The following is a 21,981-nucleotide window of genomic DNA, read 5'->3' on the forward strand; positions in this document are numbered from 1 at the left end:
AGGATATAGCTACTGAATCTATTTATTAATTTGTAGTATCATCAATCTTAATACTAGAAGGGTTTTTAAGAAGATGTTCTAGCGCTCTGCTTTCTGGAAGGGTAGAGATAAGGATATTTTTTCAGGTAGGCCTGCATGGGGATAATTGACTTGCCTAAGTTCATTACTACTGAATGATGGAAGGGAAAAGTGGAAACCAGATCAGAGCTGCATTTATTACACTAACCACTCCATTCTGTTTTAAAAGGAATAATTGTAGAAGATTATCAGAGATTTCTTTGCTATATAAAATGGGGCCTTTATTTATTTTATTTTTTTTTGAGACAGTGTCTCACTATGTCTGTCACCCAGGCTGAAGTGCAGTGGTGCAGTCTCGGCTCACTGCAACCTCTGCTTCCCGGGTTCAAGTGATTCTCATGTTTCAGCCTCCTGAGTAGGTGGACTACAGGCACATGACAACATGCCTGACTAATTTTTTTGTATGTTCAGTAGAGACAGGCTTTCGCCATTTGGCCAGGCTGTTCTCGAACTCATGGTCTCAAGTGATCTGCCCACCGTGGCCTCCCAAAGTGCTGGGATTACAGGCATGAGCCGCTGCGCCTGGCCTGTTTTTATGTTAAGATGATTCTACTAGCTTATACCATCTGTAAGGCATAGGTATTAAATTGTTGGCCGGTAGAAGTGATAAATCTGCACTTAATCACTTGGAGAAAAAACACTTTTTACTGCAAATATTCTTTATTTTAAATATTTGACTTATATAAACCTAAACTTACATATTTGATAAAGCTTATATATTTGATAAATTCTTTTCTTTTTTTTTTTTTTAATAATCAAGGATACTTATTTAAAGTTTAGTCTGGTACATTATTTTTTAGATGGAGACCTCTACTGGAAGTATGAAGTAATAGATTCTATTTTTTATTTTTTCCTTTGGAGAGAGGATCTTACTCTGCCTCCCAGGCTGGAGAATGAAGAGTAGTGGTGCAATGATGGTTCACTGCAGCCTCAACCTTCTTGGCTCAAGTGATTATTCTACCTCAGCCTCCCTAGTAGCTAGGATTACAGGTGTGTGCCACCATCCCTGGTTAATGTTTAAAGTTTTTGTAGAGACCAGAGCTGTCTGTGTTGCCTAGGATGGTCTCAAACTCCTGGCCTCCAAGTGATCCTCCTGGCTTGGCCTCCCAAAGTGTTGGGATTGCAGACATGAGCCACCCACTCAGCCTGATTCTATTACTGTAAAATATCTAGACAAAGGGATGGTAGAGAGATATGTTTTCAAAACAGTCAATGTAACATATGCTAAAGTTTTTTTTAAAGTATGTTTCTTATGAAACTTTAATAATATACTTTTGGTTTATGACACCACATTAAATCTTTTAAAAAGCAGACTATTAAGTTCATATTTTTTAAGCTAACATTTATTTGCCATGTGCCAGGCACAGCACTGAGTGGTAACTTATTTCTTCTTCACACCTCCCTATGACATAGATACTGTTGTTATCCTGAAATTATAGAGGAGAAAACAGGACAAAGGCATTTAAGAACCTTGCCCAGGGTCACACAGTAAATTCAGGACCTAGTATTTAAACCTGGGCCATCTGATTAATGGAATCTGATTCTGGAACCTAGGCATGTTATACTGTCTTTCCCCAATTCACATGAATATAATTTTATTAAAAAGTATTTGAAAATAAGTCTTGAAGGGAACAAACAAAATATGAAAATGGTTAGGGTAGTTGTGGGATTGTGGCTTTTTATTTTTATTTTAAAAATTCTTTCATGTATCTTTTTACAATAAAATGTGTTGCTGTATAGTTTATAGTTTAGTTTTACAAATATTCGTCTTAGTGGATTTTTGCAACAACTCTACCAAATAGGTATTAACCTCTTTTGTAGATCAGGAAAAAAGCCTGTAAGTACCATTGCTAGTACAGAATTAGAGTTTAGTTTTGTGAATTACAATGTACTGCTCCTATTTTACTATCAGAGTCTTGGGGTCAGGGACTTTTTTTTAAAACAGTGATGTACTTTTTAGCATTTGATACATTGCAGCTGAATTCAGTTAGGATCTGCTGCCACTTGGGGACCTTCTTATGAACTCAGGTGGATATGGTAAGCCTCTCAGCAAATGGGAAATCTAATTTGGGAAATTCTGACAGAATTGAAAATTTCTAACCTACAGAATTAATAGTATAGCATTTCATTGGTCTGGCCCTAAAGCTTAACATTTTTTTGTGTGTGGTTTTATTAAACAAGCAGAGTCAGTAATAGTTGTGGAATATTTATTAACATTGTGGTAAATATGTCATTTTGTGCAATTTTATGCAGTATTTAAACTCTTTTTGAAGTAAAATAGACACGAATGTCTCCCTATCTGTCTTTACAAGCTACAGTCTTGTAAAGAATCTTGTGTAGGGTGAGATTTGACAGAGTAATACAGACATACCTGAGAGATACTTCAGGTTTGATTCCAGACCACTCCCACCCACATTAAAATGAATATTGTAGTAAAATGAGGATGAAGTTTTTTGTTTCCCAGTGCATATAGAAATTATGTTTACATTATATTAGTGTTCAATAGCATTATTTCTCAAATAACAATGTACAGCCAGGTGTGGCGGCTCAATGGCCTATAAGCCCAGCACTTTGAGAGGCTGAGGCAGGAGGATTGCTTGAGCCCAGGAGTTTGAGACAGCCTAGGCAGTCTCAAATTGTCTAGTGTGTTTGAGACATAGTGAGACCCTGTCTCTACAAAAAAAAATTTTTAAGTAGCTGGTTATGGTGGTGCATGCCTGTGGTCCCAGATACTTGGGAGGCTGAGGTGGGAGGATTGCTTGAACCTAGGAGGTTGAGGCTGCAGTGAGTCATGATTGTGCCACTGCAACCCCATCTAGCCTGGGCAGTAGAGTGATACCTTGTCTCAAAGAAAAAGAAAAACCTTATTGCCAAAAAGTGCTAACAGTCATCTGAGTTTTCAGTGAGTCATAATCTTTTTGCCGGTGAAAGGTCTTGCCTTGATATTGATGGCTGCTGACTGATCAGGTTGGTGCGTACTAAAGATTGGGGTAGATGCAGAAATTTCTTAAAATAACAATGAAGTTTGCTGCATCGATCAACTCTTTCTTGCACAAGACGTTTCTCCATAGCATATAATGCTGTTTGGTAGCATATTATCCACAGTAGAACATAACTGGAGACAGTCATCACAAACCCTGACACTGCTTTGTCAACTAAATTTATATACTGTTCTAAATCTTTTGTTGTCATTTCAGCAGTGTTCACAGCATCTTCATCAAGAATGCATTTCATCTCAATAAACCACTTTCGTTGCTCTTCCCTGAGAAGGAACTCCTCATTCATTCAGGTTTTATCATGAGATTGCAGCAGTTCAGTCACATCTTCAGGCTCCACTTCGAATTCTAGTTCTTTTGCCATTTGCACATCTGCAATGACCTACTCCACTGTAATCTTGAACCCCTCTAAGTTATCGATGAGGGTTGGAATCAACTTCTTCAAAACTGTTGATGTTCACATTTTAACCTGCTATGAATCACAGATGTTCTTAATGGCATCTAGAACGGTGAATCCTTTTCCGAAGATTTTCAGTTTACTTTGCTCAGTTCTATCCAAGAAATCACTATCTATGGCTGCTATAACTGTATAAAATGTATTTCTTAAATAATAGGCTAAGAAGTCAAAATGACTGCTTGTTCCATGGGCTGTGTTAGCTGCATGAAAACAACATTCATCTCCTTGTACATTTCCATCAGAGATCTTGGGTGGCCAAATGTATTGTCAGTGAGCAGTAATATTTTGAAAGTGATCTTTTTTCTGAGCAGTTGGTCTCAACCCTGAGCTTAAAACATTCAGTAAACCCTGCTGTAAACAGATGTACTGTCATCCAGCTTTGTTGTTTCATTTACAGAGTACAGACAGAGTAGATTTAGCATAATTCTTAAGGACCCTTGGATTTTCAGAGTGGTCATTGAGCATTGGCTTTGACTTAAAGTCACTAGCTTCATTAGCCCCTAACAAAAGAGTCAGCTTTTCCCTTGAAATGTTGAAGCCAGGCATTGACTTTTCCTTTCTAGCTATGAAATTTCTAGATGGCATCTTCTTCCAATAGAAGGCTTTTTCATCTATATTGAAAATCTGTTGTTTAGTGTAGCCACGTCTGTCATTTACCTTAGCTAGATATTCTGGATATCTTACTGTAGATTCTGTAACACCACTTGCTGCTTCACTTTGCACTTTTATGTTATGAAGACAGTGTCTTTTCATAAACTTCACAAACTAGCCTCTGCTAGCTTCAGACTTTCCTTCTGCAGCTTCCTCACCTCTCTCAGTCTTTGTTGAAGAGTTATGATCTTGCTCTGGATTAGGCTTTGGCTTAAAGGAATGTCATAGCTGGTTTGATCTTCTGTCTAGACCACTCACATTTTCTCCTTACCAACAATAAGGGAACATACATTTGTGTATTCCCTGGAGTAGCACTTTTATTTTCCTTCAAAACTTTCTTTTTACATTCACAGCATGGTTAAATGTTTAGTGCAAGAGGTCTGGCTTTTAGCCTATCGTGGATCTTGAAGTACCTTCCTCATTAAGCGTAATCATTTATAGCCTTTGATGTAAAGTGAGAGATATGCAACTCTTCCTTTCACTTGAACACTTAGAGGCTGTTGCGGCCTAATTTCAATGTTGTTGTGTCTCAGGGTACAGGAAGTCCCAAGGAGAAGGGAGGGAGATGGGAGAATGGCCAGTCAGTGGAGTAGTCAGAATACACACAATATTTATTGATTAAGTTTGCTCTCTTATATGGGTACAGTTCGGGGTGCCCCCAAACAAATAGAATAGTAGCATCAAAGATTACTGATCACACATCAACATAATAGATATAATAATAATAATGAAAAAGTTTGAAATATTGGGAGAATCACCAAAATGCGACACAGAGCTATGAAGTGAGCACTTGGTATTAAAAAGTGATGCTGATATTCTTGCTTCAATTTGTTAAACCTTCAACTTGTTTTAAAAAAGACAATATCTAGAAAGCGCAATAAAATGAAGTACAATAAAATGAGTTATGCCTGTATTGACTTTGTTTTAAACTGATATGTGAAGATCCAATGATTTTGCAAAGTAACTACTGTTTTTGAGAAAATGGATACAATTAATACAAATGATGTGATTATTTGGTTGGAGGCATTTTGGAGTTGGGAATGTTTATTATCATTATAATAGATAACATTTATTGAACATTTATTATTTGCCAGATACTGTGCTCGACCTGCTTTATTTTAATTCCCCAAATTACCCGGTAAGATTGATACCATCATCATCATTTTATAATGAGGAAACTAAGATTTAGAAGGGTAAACTAATTTAGAAAGTTTAAGTAATTTGTGACCCAAGTACAAAGTAGTGGGGCTGGAATTTGACCCAGGTCTTCTGCATCCAGAGATCAAACTTTTACCAGCTCTGTAGAATATTGCTCTTTATTCATTAATTTAATGAATAATAATGGAATATCTATCTTGTGCTAGACTCTATGCACTGGACATATGTCAATGATGAGAAGAAAGGAAAATATTTCCCCTTTAGAGTGAGGGAAAGGAGACAAATAAGTAAGTATATTAACTAATAGCCCAAGGAGAAAAATAAAGCAAATAAAGGGAGATAGCTTTCACTTGAGTAGGGTGTTACATCTTTAGACAAATTGGACTGGAAAAGTCGTAGCAAGAGTTGAATAAAGACTCGAAGAGAAATGAGCAACCAGGTGGATATTTGGGATAAGAATGAACAAACAGCAAGAGATATGCTTGGTTTGTTCAAGGAGCATTTAGGAGCCCATTATGGCTAGAATTAGTGAGCAGAGGAAAGCAGTTAAGAGATGAATAGATCAGAGAGGTATGATCTGGGATCAGTTCTTGTAGGACCTTTGGAAGGTCTTTACATCTACTGGAGCCATTGGAGGATTTTGAGCAATGAAATGTTATCTCGATTTCTTCGGATGCTTTGTTGTATATAAATGTTGAATGCTTAAGGGTAGAAGTAAAGAGACTTGATAGAAAGCTAAGAAAATACAGTCAGGAGTTGCTTTATGACTGGGATACATTCTAAGAAATGGGTTGTAAGGTGATTTCCTTGTTATTGGAACAACATGGAGTGTACTTACACAAACCTAGTTGGTAGAGCCTACTATACACCTAAGCTGTATGGTATGGCCTGTTGCTTTAGGGTACAAACCTGTGCAGTATGCTACATACTACTGCAGGAAGTTGTAACCCCATGGTAAGTATTTATGTATCTAAACATAACTAAACATATAAAAGGTACAGTAAAAATATCATAATCTTAAGGGAGCACCATTGTATATATGGTCATTGATCTAAATGTCATTTTCTAGTACATGACTGTAATCCAGTTGATAGCTTGTATGAGCAAGGTTCATAACTCTTGAGGTAGTAAAAAGTAGTCATATTTTAGATATATTTTTAAAGTTTTAAATATAAAGCTTTGAGGACTTTAATTAGCAGAGACCTCAAATTTAACCCATTAGGTGCCAAGTTTTATACTTTTTAAATTTTAAACTTAATATTCCTCTGTTACCCAAGTCTGTAATATGTGTTAATAGTACATGGTTTAGAAGATCCATGAAAGGGAAAATATCAAGCAGTGTAATATCTTAGTATATACAGGTAAAAGTATTTAACACTACGAACAAACATCTTGGCATATTTTTCCCTAGTCTTTTGGCATAGGATTGAATCTTAGTAAACGCTGTCTACCATAAGCTAGCTCTCTATTTCCTGTACTAAAATGTTAGCTCCTTGAAAACAGGAACTGTGTTCTTTATTTCTCTGTCTTAGGTACTGAGCACAGTGTCTGGTTCATGAGTGTTAATGCTGCTTTATTTTAGTCCCCCAAACTACCCTATAAGATTGTTAACCATCATCATAATTTTATAATGAGGAAACAAGGATTTAGAAAGGTTAAGTAATTTGTATAAGGTGACCCAAGTACAAAGTGGTAGGGCTGGAATTTGACCCAGGTCTTCTGCCTCCAGAGGTCAAAATTTGTGCTATATGGGATTCAATGATTTACGTTTAGTTAGGGAGGACGTACTCAACATGTACACCTATAAAATAATAAGGCTGAGTTTTTATTTACTTATTTATTTTTTATAGAGACGGGGGCTGGCTCAGTTGCCCAGGCTGGAGTGTAATGGTATAATCATAGCTCACTTTAGCCTCAAACTGCTGAGCTTGAGCATTCCTCTTACCTCACCCTCCTGGGTAGCTAGGACTCAGTCTCACACCACCACATCCAGCTAATTTTTATATTTTTTCTTTTTTGTAGAGAAACGATCTTAGTATGTTGCCCAGGCTGGTCTTGAGCTCTTGGCCTTAATCAGTCCTCCTGCCTTGGCTTCCCAAAATGCTGGGATTACAGGCGTGAGCCACTGTGCCAGGCCAAGGCTGATTTTTCTTAAGCAAACATAACAGAAATTAATCTAAAACAACCACTGCAGTTATCTTGGGAGGAAGTCATCAGGGATACTGTTGTTCTATAAAGGCAATATGTAGTTTACTCTTAAGAGTCAGTTTGAGTCATGCTATAAAGTTGGTTTTATTGAATTTGTTCATTAAAAGTTTTTTTTCCAGCTAGGCACTGTGGCTCATTGTACTCATCGTATACCAATCAAGTACTAAGATTGGTGATGCTTCTGGCTATATCTGATGTTCTTTCTTTCTTTTTCTGAGATGAAGTCTTGCTCTGTCACCAGGCTGGAGTGCAGTGGCGTGATCTTGGCTCACTGCAACCTCTGCCTCCCAGGTTCAAGCAATTCTCCTGCCTCAGCCTCCCGAGTAGCTGGGACTACAAGTGCGTGCCACCACACCCAGCTAATTTTTGTAATTAACACTTTGGGAGGGTCACACACACAAAAAAGTTTTTTCCGTCTCATTATGATCTGTAGCATAGTGATTTAGGAGTTGGCTCTGGAGGCACAGTATCTGAGGTGGGCGGATCACCGGAAATCAGGAGTTGGAGACCAGCCTGACCAACATGAAGAAACTCCAGCCCTACTAGAAATGCAAAATTAACTGGGCGTGGTGGCATGCCTGTAATCTCAGCTACTCAGGAGACTGAGGCAGGAGAATCACTTGAAACCAGGAGGCGGAGGTTGCGGTGATCCGAGATTACACCATTGCACTCTAGCCTGGGCAACAAGAGCGAAACTCGTCTCAAAAAAAAACAAAGCTTTTTCCCCCCTCATGGTGGTCTATAGCATAGTGATTTAGGAGTTGGCTCTGGAGGCACACCGTGTGGGTTCAGATTTCACCTTCACCATTCGATCAGTTTTGTGACCTTGGGCAAGTTACTCTGCACCTCAGTTTCACTTGTAAAAAGTAGATAATAAACTCTGTGCCTTATAGAGTTGTTTTGAGTGGTAAATAAGCTAGTATATATAGTGCCTGGTATATAGTAAGTAATCTATAAATGCAAATTTTTATTATTTTCTGCTGATCCTTTTTAATTGATCTAAAACATAATCCTGGCTTCTTTTTTCTTTTTATGAGTCAAGTTCTTACTTTGTCACCCAGGCTGGAGTGCAATGGTGCGATTGTGTCTCACTGCAACCTTTGCCTCTCAGGTTCAAGTGATCCTCCCACCTCAGCTTCCCGAGTAGCTGGGACTATGCATGTGCCACCATGCCTGGCTAATTGTTGTATTTTTTATAGAGACGAGGTTTCCCTGTGTTGCCAAGTCTGGTCTCAAACTCCTGGACTCAAGCGATCTGCCCTCTTTGGCCTTCCGAAGTGCTGGAATTATAGACATGAACCTCCATAACTTAACTTTCTACAACTTGCTTACCCACCTTATTTGCCAAATTTAGCTCTTAGTGACTTTTGTCATTTTCAACATAGTACTTAGAAGTACTAAGATTGGTAATGCTTCTGGCTATGTCTGATGTTATTTCTTTTTCTTTTTCTTTTTTTTTTTTTGAGATGAAGTCTTACTCTGTCACCAGGGTGGAATGCAGTGGCGTGATCTTGGCCCACTGCAACCTCTGCCTCCCAGGTTCAAGCAATTCTCCTGCCTCAGCCTCCCAAGTAGCTGGGACTACAAGTGCGTGCCACACACCCAGCTAATTTTTGTATTTCTAGTAGAGACGGGGTTTCACCATGTTGGCTAGGATGGTGACATGACCTTGTGATCCGCCCACCTCGGCCTCCCAAATTGCTGAGATTACATGCGTGAGCCACCGCGCTTGGCCTCTGATGTCATTTCTAAAGCAACTACTAAAAGGTTATTTTTAACTAATAGCAGCATCATTGAAATACATTTATGATTTTAACAAGGCGATTAGTTGGAAAAGAATAATGTTCACTTGAATGAATAAATTCTGGTTTAGTTGTTTGAAAAAACAAATCTTTTAATCTTATGGAAGCATTTCATTCACTTGAAAGTATAAGTAATAGTATCAGGCAAAAAATAAAAAGAGGATTGAATGATGCAGGTAAGTGCTTAAATTTCTTCAGTGGCTCTCAATTGCTAAAGAAGAAAGTCCAAATTTATTAGTAGGTCATACAAGGCCCTTAATTACTTTTCCGTTCTTATCTCTTTCCCGTACCCGTGCACATTTTTTGAGGACAGATACCATGTCTTTTTTCTGTTTTAAGGCTTGGTTAATAAACAGTTTGGTACATATTGATAGAATTAGTTGGTAGAGTTAGATCCAGTCATGCTGATCTATTTATAGTTCTTCAAGCCTGCCAAGTTTTTCTCACCTTCCTGCCTTTGCATGTGCCATTTTCTCTGCCTGGAATTCCTTTCCCCTTTTCATTGCCTGACATACTCCTACCTATCTTTGAAACTTAACACAAATGTCACCTTTTCTAAAAAGCCTTTTCTTATTTCACCAACTAGCTTGAGTTGGATTCTTCTGTATAATCCCACTTTCCTCCCCATTTATATCTCTATTACAGACACTACTATAACAACTTTTTTCTTGTCTGTTTCTTCAGTGAACTGTGAGCCTGAGGAGGTAGGGACTTAGTATTGTATATTTTAGTAGCCCCAACATCATAACACAATACCAATTAGTGCATAGGAGTTACCTGATGTGTGGCTAATAGACTCAATGAATGAATACTTGCAAGGATAATTGGAAATAAGAAAAGTAGGAAATCACTTTTGTTTGAGGTAGAGAGGAGTCTATGGAAGAGCCCTCAAGCTTGGCATTGAAAGACTAGTTGGATTCAGATAGAAACAAAAAAATAAAAAGGAAAATGGAGGACTTTTTTATATGAGGAAAATTTTAAATGAGAGTTTGCACAGTGTATTTTAAACATGTAAATGAACTCTGCTGCATCAGAAGCATTATCTATGTGATTGGTGAAATATAAGACTTGGACCAAAAATTGGTGTTAGACTGTAGAGGATTTTGAAAATCAAGTTAACATATTTGAGCTTTATTCTACATGTAGTGAGGATATGAGAGTTGGGGGAGATTTTATAGTTGTTATTTGTTTGTTTTTTAGCAGAATACTGTTTTGATGAAAGTGATGTTTTTGGGAACATTAATCCTACATTGGTATGTGGGATAGATCTGAGATAAGAGAAAGTAGTGGCAGGAATGGCAAACACACCTGCTTGGCTTGGTCAGAGAATGAGATTATTTTTTTTGAGATGGAGTTTCACTCTGTCGTCAGGCTGGAGTGTAGTGGCACGATCTCAGCTCACTGGAACCTCTGCCTCCCGGGTTCCAGCGATTCTCCTGCTTCAGTCTCCTGAGTAGCTGGGACTACAGGTGTGCACCGCCACGCCCAGCTAACTTTTGTATTTTTTATTAGCGATGGGTTTCATCACGTTGGCCAGGATGGTCTCGATCTCTCGACCTCGTGATCCACCCACCTCAGTCTCCCAAAATGCTGGGATTACAGGTGTGAGCCACTGTGTCCAGCCGAGATTATTTTTATAGACTATTAAGATAATTGTAAACTAATACTTTAAAGATACCAGACGAGGAAGTCACATTCAAAAAGTACATCAGAATCTGTGATATCTTTAGGTTTATCATTATAAGTGTCAGTTGTCATTGAACTGTTTATTTTTAGAAGTGCAGGTTAATAGAGAATTCCCCTTGCTAGAAAATTGAATAAACTAATTGTTCTATATTTTGAGTGTAGTCCACCATTGTTCATAATCATGTACAATTTTGGATGTGTAGCTTATTCAGTTTATCTTCTACCTCTGTGCTGGAAGGAAGTTTTTACTGCTTCATCTCTGAGCTCACTTTAAAAAAAAAATAAACTCTGGGACTCAGCACTTCTCTTTGGATAATGTGACAACATTGTCTTCTATTCTTCTGAAGCCATGTGAGGTAGGACCTAGTGGGATAAATATGTCTATACATGACAGAAACAGGCTGAAAAGAAGATAGATGCACATGTATTTAAAACCTTCAAAGTTATTTAGAGTACATTTTCTTTCTTTTTTTTTTTTTTTTTTTTTTTTTTTTGTTGAGACAGAATCTCACTCCGTCACCCAGGCCAGAGTGCAGTGGTGATCTCGGCTTACTGCAACCTCTGCCTCCCAGGTTTAAGCAATTTTTTGTGCCTCAGCCTCCCAACTAGCTGACTTACAGGCGTGTGCTGCCATGCCTGGCTAATTTTTATATTTTCAGTAGAGATGAGGTTTCACCATGTTGGCCAGGCCGGTCTCGAACTCCTGGGCTCAAGTGATCCTCCTACCTCAGCCTCTCAAAGTGCTGGGATTACAGGCATGAGCCACTGCGCCCAGCCTAGAATACATTTTCTAACTTTGCATATTCATGTACACACATTTGTGTGACTAGTGCATGTGATTAAGAAAAAGGGTCTCTTCTGGAAAGATAGTTGGGAATGGGGAGAATTGTCTAGTGGGATGTACTTAGCATCATATCTTATTAAAATTCTTCTGGAAGGGCTTTGCTATTTCTTGTAATCTTTTAACATTAAACTGATTTGATTTGGACATTTCTATACTTTTTCCTTTAATAAAATTTAAAAATAGTTATTACAAAGATTGAGACTAATGAAAATTGCTTCCACTCTAACTCATCTTCAATTAATATGCAAAGAATATGTAATTGACAACATTGCAACTACAATTAGAAGACAGATATACTCAAATGATGAAAATCCAGCATATAGAATGAAGTTAATTTTTCCTAAACTTCCCTACCTGTAACATCCAAAGCCTGGGTTTGCTTTTGCTTAGAAGAGTGGAGGAGGCTGGGCACAGTAGCTCATGCCTATAATGCTGGCACTTTGGGAGGCCAACATGGCGAGTCCCAGGAGTTTGAGACCAGCCTAGGCAACATAGTGAGACCCCCATCTCTACCAAAAAAAAAAAAAATTAGCTGGGTGTAGTGGCATGCACATTTAGTTCCAGCTACTTGAGAGGCTGAGGTGGGAAGATCACTGGAGCCCAGGAGGTTGAGGCTGCAGTAAGCCCACATAGTGCCACTGCATTCTAGTCTGGTCAACAGAATGAGACTCTGTCTTTAAAAAAAGGAAAAAACAAAAAAAGAGCAGAGGAGGTTGTAATATGAACAAAATATGGAGCTCTTTTCATGGTATTCACAGCCTAGGAACAGTTCAGGAATAGTGTCCTTGCAATGCAAGAAGTATTCCGCTTTGTAAACTGCAGCGTGATTTAAGGAGAAAATCTCAGGCTATTCCTTTCTCTGAATCATTATTACAGGGTAAAGGAGTTTAAGTGCCTAATGAAGTATCAGATCCCCTTTCATTGTATAATTTAGGATAACTGACTAAGAACTGGTTTTCTTCACAGAGATCCCTAGGCCAGCATGGAAAAGGTGTTCTGTACTTAATAAATACTATTTGGAAAAAGAGTTAAACATCGTTTTTTTCTGCAACACTTCTCAAACTAATATGCTTATAATGTGTCTTCTGACCACAGAATTTCCCAAACACATCTGAGCACATATTGTCCCATTTCTGCCCACTTCTGACCTCAGCAGCCCCTAGCATACATATCACTTACAGGGTAAATGTGAGGTTTTAGGAAATGCTGCTGTCAGTACACAGACTTGCTAGATAAAATGGATCCAACTTGGATAGTCTTGAAAAATATTTAACTTACTGAGACAGACGTGGAAGTCCATTGCCCTTCCAGTTCTGGGATGATTGTTCGTGATCACAGAAAGCTTGACTGAGAAAAAAGGAGAAACCAAGTTTTAGTGGATTTTATTTACAGTGCACTGGAAGAGTAAAAACAACTAACAATCATTACTATACTTGGGCAGAGTAGGCTGCCTTGAGAGGAGCCTTTTTAAAAAATCTGAAGATTATGAACCCTGATTAGTGAATTAGCAAACACTTCATATAGTTAGTTGTTAGGATTAGATTTTAACACTTCAGTGCAAATTCTTCACACTTTTGTCATATGAATGCAGTTTGAGAATACATTTCAATTAGCTCTAAGTTGTTGAATTGTCTTTTATTCTTGAACTAATGGAATAGACATGTTAGTTGCATCAATTATCTCTGTTTTTTTTCCTTCTTTTTTTTTATTATACTTTAAGTTCTGGGGTACATGTGCAGATCATGCAGGATTGTTACATAGTTATACACATGCCATGGTGGTTTGCTGCATCCATCCCCCCATCACCTACATTAGGTATTTCTCCTAATTATTTCTTAACTCTCCAGCACTTCTCTAAATGTTTGCTCTCCAATATTTTTCTAATATATTTCTTTAGGTGACTCTGCAAAGGTCACAAAAATGAATTGTCATTTATAAATTCTTTGTGAAGACAAAAGGATACTTTGAGACAACAAAGTGATTTTTTGAGACAAGAAAGTTTTGTTTCTCTGGAACCTAAATAAGCAGGATGCTTACACAGTTTCTTGACATATTACATATTCCTTTCTTGAGAAAAATGCGAAAGATAAATAGGTGGGCATATATTATGAAATGATTAATATGGAAAACAGACATTGAGGACATTTCATTAAGTCAGGGTAGATTTAGTCCAACTTCATAGGCTTTCTAATGCTCTATACAACAAGCTCGTGCAACCTGCAGCCTGTGGGCTTTATGAGGCCTAACACAAGTTTGTAAACTTTCTTAAAACACTATGAGATTTTTTTTTGGGCAATTTTTTTTTAAGCTTATCAGCTATTGTTAGTGTTAGTTTTATGCATGGCCTAAGGCAATTCTTCATCTTCCAGTGTGGCCTAGGGAAACCAAAAGATTGGACATCCCTGCTCTGCAAGATAACGGTTGGTGTTCCAAATGTTAGGATACAAGTTTCATAGCTGCTGCAAAAATTAAGTAACAATGGCTTAACACAGCTTAAATTTGTTTCTCTCTCATATAACAGTCCAAACATAAATAGTCTAGGACTGATAGTATAGTCCTGTGGAGCCCTTGGGCCTTACTCTTTCCTATTCTTCTCCTTAAGTGGTTTCCATCTCATGATCTAAGATGCCTGATGTACTACTTGCCAGTACATTCTTCTTCCAGGTAGCAGGACAGAGTAAAAGAGAGAAGAGGCACTTTTTCTAAGGGTACAGCTTGACAGTTGTATATGCCTTTTCTATTCAAATTCCATTGGTCAGAACCTTGTTACACAAGTGACACTGGAAAATGTAGTCCTTGAAATTTCACAGAACATTCATAAAAATTGATTGTGTAATAAGACTTAAAGGACACCTCAAAGAGTCACATCAGATATGTCCTGCTGAAACTTATATTGTGATAAAAGACATACACACACATGTGTGTATGTATATGTTAATACATTATATATATGTATAGAGAGAATATGTGAATGTAAAGATACTTAGCAGGCTGGTGTTATTAATTATTCTGATATGCTTTTCCAAATGCTGAAGTGTTTTCTATGTTTTCACAAAAATAATAGATTGTACTTTATAGAAATTCATTTTTAAGTACATTGTATTCTAGTTCTCTGTAAATGAATAACTTATGGGTCTAAGAATTTACAGTGTATGAAGCATTCAGTTCCCCAGGATGTCTGAATGTATACTGAGTTTTAAAATTAGTGATATATATGTGTCTATATGCATATATAGGTACATAATGAGCTAATATGATTTGACATGCAGATACTTGATGTACAGACTGTTTATCAAAAATAAATGTAATAGCAAAGTAAAATCAAATAATGGTTTATTAAAATGAGTACTTTTGATTACAGTTGTGTTCCATGAAAGGGAAAAATGATGACTTAATGATGCAGTGGTCCACTTGAATTGCAGTATGATCTAGGAGATTTTAGGTCTTGTTCCCAAATTCTCAGTTTTAAAATTGTAAAGGTAATTGGTGTACTTCTTACCGAAATAGAGGAAAATATGTATGTTCAGCTATGTCCATTCATTTTTTTAAATCACATATTTTTTGTATGTAAACACATGCCTAGGAATTAGTTCCATTTGGCATAATAATTTTTATAGAGAGTTCCAAATAAAATTAAATTTAGGAAATTTTAATTGCACCAATGGATTGATTGATTGATTGAGTTGAGGTTTCACTGTGTTGCCAGGCTGGTCTCAATCTCCTGTGCTCAGGTGATTCTCCCACCTCAGCCTAGTAGCTGGGACTACAGGCATGCAAGTGCATGTCTGGCCTAAGTGCATATAAAAATAATATTTTACATTTGAGAAGTTTTATAGTTTAAGAAGTACCTTTTCATGCAGTTGATATCATCTGATAATATCTTAAGTATGTTTTAAATGATTCTTATTTTCTGATCTTTTCAGATTAATTTTTCTTTAGGCTTAAGCTAGATTTTACATACTTTGACATGCATTTTTTTGTTAACACTGCATGAACAGCAAAGACATGCATTTTGTCATTCATTTCAAAGTATTAGAATTCTCTCTTTCATTCACAGCTTAATTTCTGGATAAAATATTTTTAAAGTTTTCTTTTGGTTGTTGATTTTAATTTATTGCTGTATACTTTGTGTACATAGTCTGTATTTCATTGATTTGGGAAGATAATTGAAGTGTCTTTTTTTCCAAGATTCATTCTTAAATCAGCTCTGTTCATTTTCTTATTCAAACCTTTAAAATTCTTCATTGCAATGATTCCATATATTTTTACAACTAGTATTTTGTTATTCTCTTAACTGCTTATCCGTGCTTCGTATTTCTACTATTTTCCCATGTCTGTCTAAGGCTATTTATTATGACTGTTTAAAGTTCTTTTTTTGATTAGTTCTGCTTTTTCTTCAGTGAGGTTATTTCTTGTCAATATGTGTTTACCTTTCCCATGTTAATACTTCTCAAATATCTCTTTAATTTTTCCCATTTGTTAATCTTCTATAATCCTGAAATGCTGGTACATTTAGAGAGTGAGAGATGGACATACACTGAGCTCAACCATACTTAGCGTTTTTCTCACACGTGGCTCTCTCCTGTTTTGTAGGGACACTTGTCCATAGGCACTACTTATATAAGTAGGGCATCTCCCTCTCTTCTATCTTGTTTTAGTCTGATATCTCACTGTCACTGCTGATTAGATTCTACACTAAAGTAGTGATAGCATAGGCAATAATCTGCAAAAGAAAATTCAGCTTAGTAAAAAGTATACCGAAGTAGAATTTTTAACCCTAGTTTGTAGTTCCCATCAGTGAGTAGACTCTGGCTTTCATGTGCTCTTTTCATCCCTAAAAATGCTCTATCATTATCTATATCTTCAAGTGTTGTTGAACTGGTATTTGAGATCCAGCAATGTTTATGTTACCTTAGGGTCATCTGTAGAGTGGGATTCATAGGAAGAAGCCAACATACCAGCAGATGGTGCTAGTCTTTTACCTTTTCAGAAACCAAAACCCTTATCTTATTTCTAAAGGTAGTAGCTGTAAATGATTAAATTTCTTTGGATTTCTCCTAACATCTTAGGGTATTAAAGTAGTTTTACAAAGAGATAAGGGAACAAATTTATCTTTAACAATTTCTGTCTCTTCATGCCTCAAATTAGGCTATTCTGGTTATAGTATATTTAAAAAAACCTTTTCTGATAGAAATATAACTGACTTTTAAAGTATTGTGATCTATAACAGCTACTGTTTATTGAGTGCTTATTGTGTCTTGGGTACTGTGCTAAGTGTTTTATGTATGTAATGTTGGGATAGGACCAGGATGATTTCTCCAACGATAAGTTTTAACTTAATAGGTTTATAAGAATTGTGTATTACTATTAATTCTTCAAAACAAAAATTATACTCAAATAACAGTAAATTCCATTAAAATCATGGGAGGCTGGGTGTGGTGGCTCACACCTGTAATCCCAGCACTTTGGGAGGCTGAAGCAGGCAGATCATGAGGTCAGGAGTTCAAGACCAGCTTGGCCGACATAGTGAAACTCCGTCTCTACTAAGAATATAAAAAATTAGCCAGGCGTGGTGGTGGGTGCCTGTAATCCCAGCTACTTGGGAGGCTGAGGCAGGAGAATCGCTTGAACCTGGGAGGCAGAGGCTGCAGTGAGCTGAGATTGAACCATTGCACTCCAGCCGGGCGACAGTGCGAGACTCCGACTAAAAAAAAAAGAGTCAAAACATAAAATGTTTTGCCTTTGGAAGAGGGAAATAATTGGAGGAGTTTGTTACTGTTATTATTATTTTTAGACACAGACTCTGTCACTCAGGCTGCAGCCTTGAACTCCTTGGCTCAAGGGATTGTTCTGCCTCAGCCTCGAGTAGCTGGGACTACAGGCGTGTGCCACCACACCTGGCTAAGTTTTAAATTTTTTTGTAGACACAGGGCTTTTCTGTGTTGCCCAGGCTAGTTTTCAGCTCCTGGCCTCAAGCGATCCCCTCACCTTGGCCTCCCAAAATGTTAGGATTACAGGTGTAAGCCGCTGTGCCCAGCTGATTGTTATTATTGAGGGAACTGAGACCTAGAGAATTTGTCACTTTTACATAGTTTACGGTTTTTGTTTGTTTTTTGGTTTCAGGGTTATGTTTGAGCCATTTAATTTCTAGAATATTTAATATTTATAGAAAATTGCAAATAGAAATGATCACTAAAATGTTATTTATTCATTGTGTGCTCGTATGTTTTGCATTCAGATGTAAAAACAAAATAAATGAGAAATAATTCCAGCTTCCTAAAGCAGTTTGTGTGATCACCATTTCTGAACTAGTTTTCTTTTAATATTAGACTTATCTATTGGCATAATTACTTTTTCATTTAAGACTAATATACTTAACTATTAAAAATTATTTTAGTAATTAACCTTTATTTTATATTACATAAAAAAGGCAAATTTTCTGCTCTTATCTCATGCTTTCTGATTGTAGTTATACTTGCTGGTGGATCCCAAAACAATGATTGTGTGTGAAAGGACACAAATTAGAAAATTGTTGATTCTGTATTGCTGGAGTTGTTGTTGTTTTTTGTTTTTTGTGTTTTTTTTGCTTGATATTGTTTAAGCAGTGAAACCATTCCCCCCTTTTTTATTAAATACAATTTACACACAGTAAAATTCACCATTTTATTACTGCTTTGCAAATTTTGACACATGTAACAGTTGTATAAGAACCACCAGAATGAAGATATAGAGCAGTTCTATTATCCCTCACATTCTTCTGTCTCTGTAGTTAGTCCAGCTCTCCATCTTCAGCCTCTGGCAACCACTAATCTATTTTATACCCTTATAGTTTTGCTTTTTCAAGAATGTGATATAAATGCAATCATATTATGTGTAGCCTTTTAAGCCTGGTTTCTTTTTCTTAGTACAGTACATCTGAGATTTATATATACTGCCTGTATCAGAATTCATTCTTTTGTATTGTTAAGTAGTGTTCTGTTATGTGGGCATACTGAAGACTCTTTATTCTTTTTTAGTTGAGGAATAATTTGGGTCGTTTCCAGTTACTGGTGATTAAAAACACTATAAACATTTACATACAAGTTTTTCAGAAATTTTCACTTAATTTGGGTAAATATCAAGGGGTAAAATGGCTGGGTTATACCTTAAACATTTATTATTTATTTATTGTTATTATTATTATTATTATTTTTTTTTTGAGACGGAGTTTCGCTCTTGTTACCCAGGCTGGAGTGCAATGGCGCGATCTCGGCTCACCGCAACCTCCGCCTCCTGGGTTCAGGCAATTCTCCTGCCTCAGCCTCCTGAGTAGCTGGGATTACAGGCACGCGCCACCATGCCCAGCTAATTTTTTGTGTTTTTAGTAGAGACGGGGTTTCACTGTGTTGACCAGGATGGTCTCGATCTCTTGACCTCGTGATCCACCCGCCTTGGCCTCCCAAAGTGCTGGGATTACAGGCTTGAGCCATCGCGCCCGGCCTTATTATTATTTTTTGAGATAGAGTCTTGCTCTGTTGCCCAGACTGGAGTGCAGTGGCATGATGTTGACTCACTGCAACCTCCGCCTCCTGGGTTCCAATCAGTTCTTCTGCTTCAGCTGGGAGTAGCTGGGACTATAGGCGAGTGCCACCACACCAAGCTAATTTTTGTATTATTAATAGAGATGGGGTTTCACCATACTCTAGGCTGGCCTTGAACTCCGACCTCTGATCCACCCATCTTGGCCTCCCAAAGTGCTGGGATTACAGGTGTGAGCCACCGTGCCTGGCACCTTAAATATTTATTTGACCGCATAAGAAACTGCTAAACTGTTTTTGAGAATGGATGAACTATTTTGTGTTCCCATTAGCAATGTGTGAATTCTAGTTGTCCCTCAACCTTGCTAGCACTTGGTATTGTTTATTTTTAAATTTTAGCCATTCTAAAAGATGTCTAATAATATCTCATTGTTCTTTTAATTTGCATTTCCCTAAATGACTAATAATGGTGAATATTTTTAATGTATTTTTTTCCCCTGTGTATGTTCTTTGATGAAGTAACTAAGTATTCAGATCTCATGCCCATTTCCTTATTGGGTTGTTTTCTTTTTCTTTTTTCTTTGCTTTTATTTTTTTTTTTTTTGAGATAAGGTCTCACTCTGTCTCAAAGGCTAGAGTGCAGTGGCACAATCTTGGTTCACTGTAAACTCAGCTCCTGTGTTCAAGGGATCCTCCCATGATAGCCTCTCAAGTAGCTGGGACTACTGGCACACACTACCAATCCTGGCTAATTAAAAATAAACTTTATATAGAGACAGGGTCTCATCATGTGACTCAGGCTGGTCTTGAATTCCTGGGGTCAAGTGATCCTTCTGCCTTAGCCTCCTAAAGTGTTGGAATTAGAGGTGTGAACTATTGAACCCAGCCTGTTTTTTCTTTATTTTTAATTGAATTTTATGAGTTCTTTAAAATATTCTGAGTGGAAGCCCTTCATCAGGTATATGATTCGCAGGTATTTTCACATAAACTGTGATTTGTCTTTTTATTCTCTCTTCAGTAAATATTATTGACATATATATATAATTGATATACAGTAAACTGAAAATGTTCTCTGTACAATCTAGCTTATTGAATTATGTAAAGTATACAATTTGGTAAGTTTTGGCATATGTATATCCTGTGAAACTATTACCACAGTCAAGCTGTGAACATATTCATCACTCTCAAAAGTCTTTTCTTGCACCTTTATAACCTCTTGCTATCCTGATGCAGCCACCAATTTGTTAGTTTCTTTTCCTAACAAATTAGAATGCATTTTAGGATTTTATGTAAATCATACAGTTTGTACTCTTTTTTTAGTAAACAAAATTATTTTGAAATTCATCTGTGTTGTTTCATATAACAAAGTTCATTTCTATTTTATTGCTGAGTAGTATTCTATTGTATGATATACCATAATTTTTGTAGGCATTTACTTGTTGATAGGCATTTAAGTTATTTCCAATTTTTGGCTGTTAAAAATAAGACCACTATGAATATATTGTTATATGTTACATATTGAATATGTTAGGCATGTATTTAACTTCTAAAGACTTGTAATCCCAGCTACTCAGGAAGCTGAGGTGGGAGAATCGCTTTAACCCAGGAGATGGAGGTTGTGGTAAGCCGAGATCACACCATTGCACTCCCGCCTGGAAAACAAGAGCAAAACTCCGTCCCCCCCCAAAAAAGAACATTTTACATTCTCACCAGCAGTGTTTGAAAGTTCTAGTTTATCCACGTTGTCATTCAACATGGCCAGTCTGTTTTTTGCCATCCTCATAGGTGTATAGTGTTACCTTAGCTTGGCTAGAATTTGCTTTTGGTTAGTGGCTAATCATGTTGAGTACTGTGATAATCTTATTTGCATTTTTTATATATTCTTTATATATATATATATTGCATTTTGGGTTCTGGGGTACATGTAAAGAATATGCAGGATTGTTGCATAGGTACATGTATGGCAATGTGGTTTGTTGCCTCCATCCCCATCACTGATTTCTCCCCATGTTATCCCTCCCCAACTCCCTATCCGCCACTGTCCCTCTCCTAGTCCCCCCACCACAGACCTCAGTGTGTGATGCTCCCCCCCCGTGTCCATGTGTTCTCATTGTTCAACACCCGCCTATGAGTGAGAACATGTGGTGTTTGATTTTCTGTTCTTGTGTCAGTTTGCTGAGAATGATGGTTTCCAGGTTCATCCATGTCCCTACAAAGGACACTAACTCATCGTTTTTTATGGCTGCATAGTATTCCATGATGTATATGTGCCACGTTTTCCCTGTCCAGTCTATCATCAATGGGCATTTGGGTTGGTTCCAAGTCTTTGCTATTGTAAACAGTGCTGCAATGAACATACATGTGCATGTATCCTTATAATAGAACGATTTATAATCCTTTGGATATATACCCAGTAATGGGATTGCTGGGTCAAATGGAATTTCTATTTCTAGGTCCTTGAGGAATCCCCACACTGTCCTCCACAATGGTTGAACTAATTTACACTCCCACCAACAGTGTTAAAGTGTTCCTGTTTCTCTACATCCTCTCCATCATCTGTTGTCTCCAGATTCTTTAATGATTG

The 21,981-nt window shown here is 37.2% G+C and overlaps 1 protein-coding gene and 1 long non-coding RNA gene across 2 annotated transcripts in view; both read left to right on the forward strand.

Annotated features, from left to right (window-relative positions):
• The window catches only part of ARID2 (AT-rich interaction domain 2), a 195,279-nt gene that overhangs the window by 16,544 nt on the left and 156,754 nt on the right, over positions 1–21,981 (forward strand). The gene's annotated exons all lie outside the window — the stretch shown is intronic.
• Positions 504–11,621, forward strand: LOC116530328. The gene is made up of 3 exons (XR_004259943.1): positions 504–7,006; positions 10,629–10,633; positions 11,609–11,621. It is a non-coding gene; the product is annotated as an uncharacterized LOC116530328 (long non-coding RNA).

This window comes from Sapajus apella, unplaced genomic scaffold (assembly GCF_009761245.1).
Source record: "Sapajus apella isolate SASKATOON/1434 unplaced genomic scaffold, GSC_monkey_1.0 scaffold66, whole genome shotgun sequence".
Classification (NCBI taxonomy): Eukaryota; Metazoa; Chordata; class Mammalia; order Primates; family Cebidae; genus Sapajus; species Sapajus apella.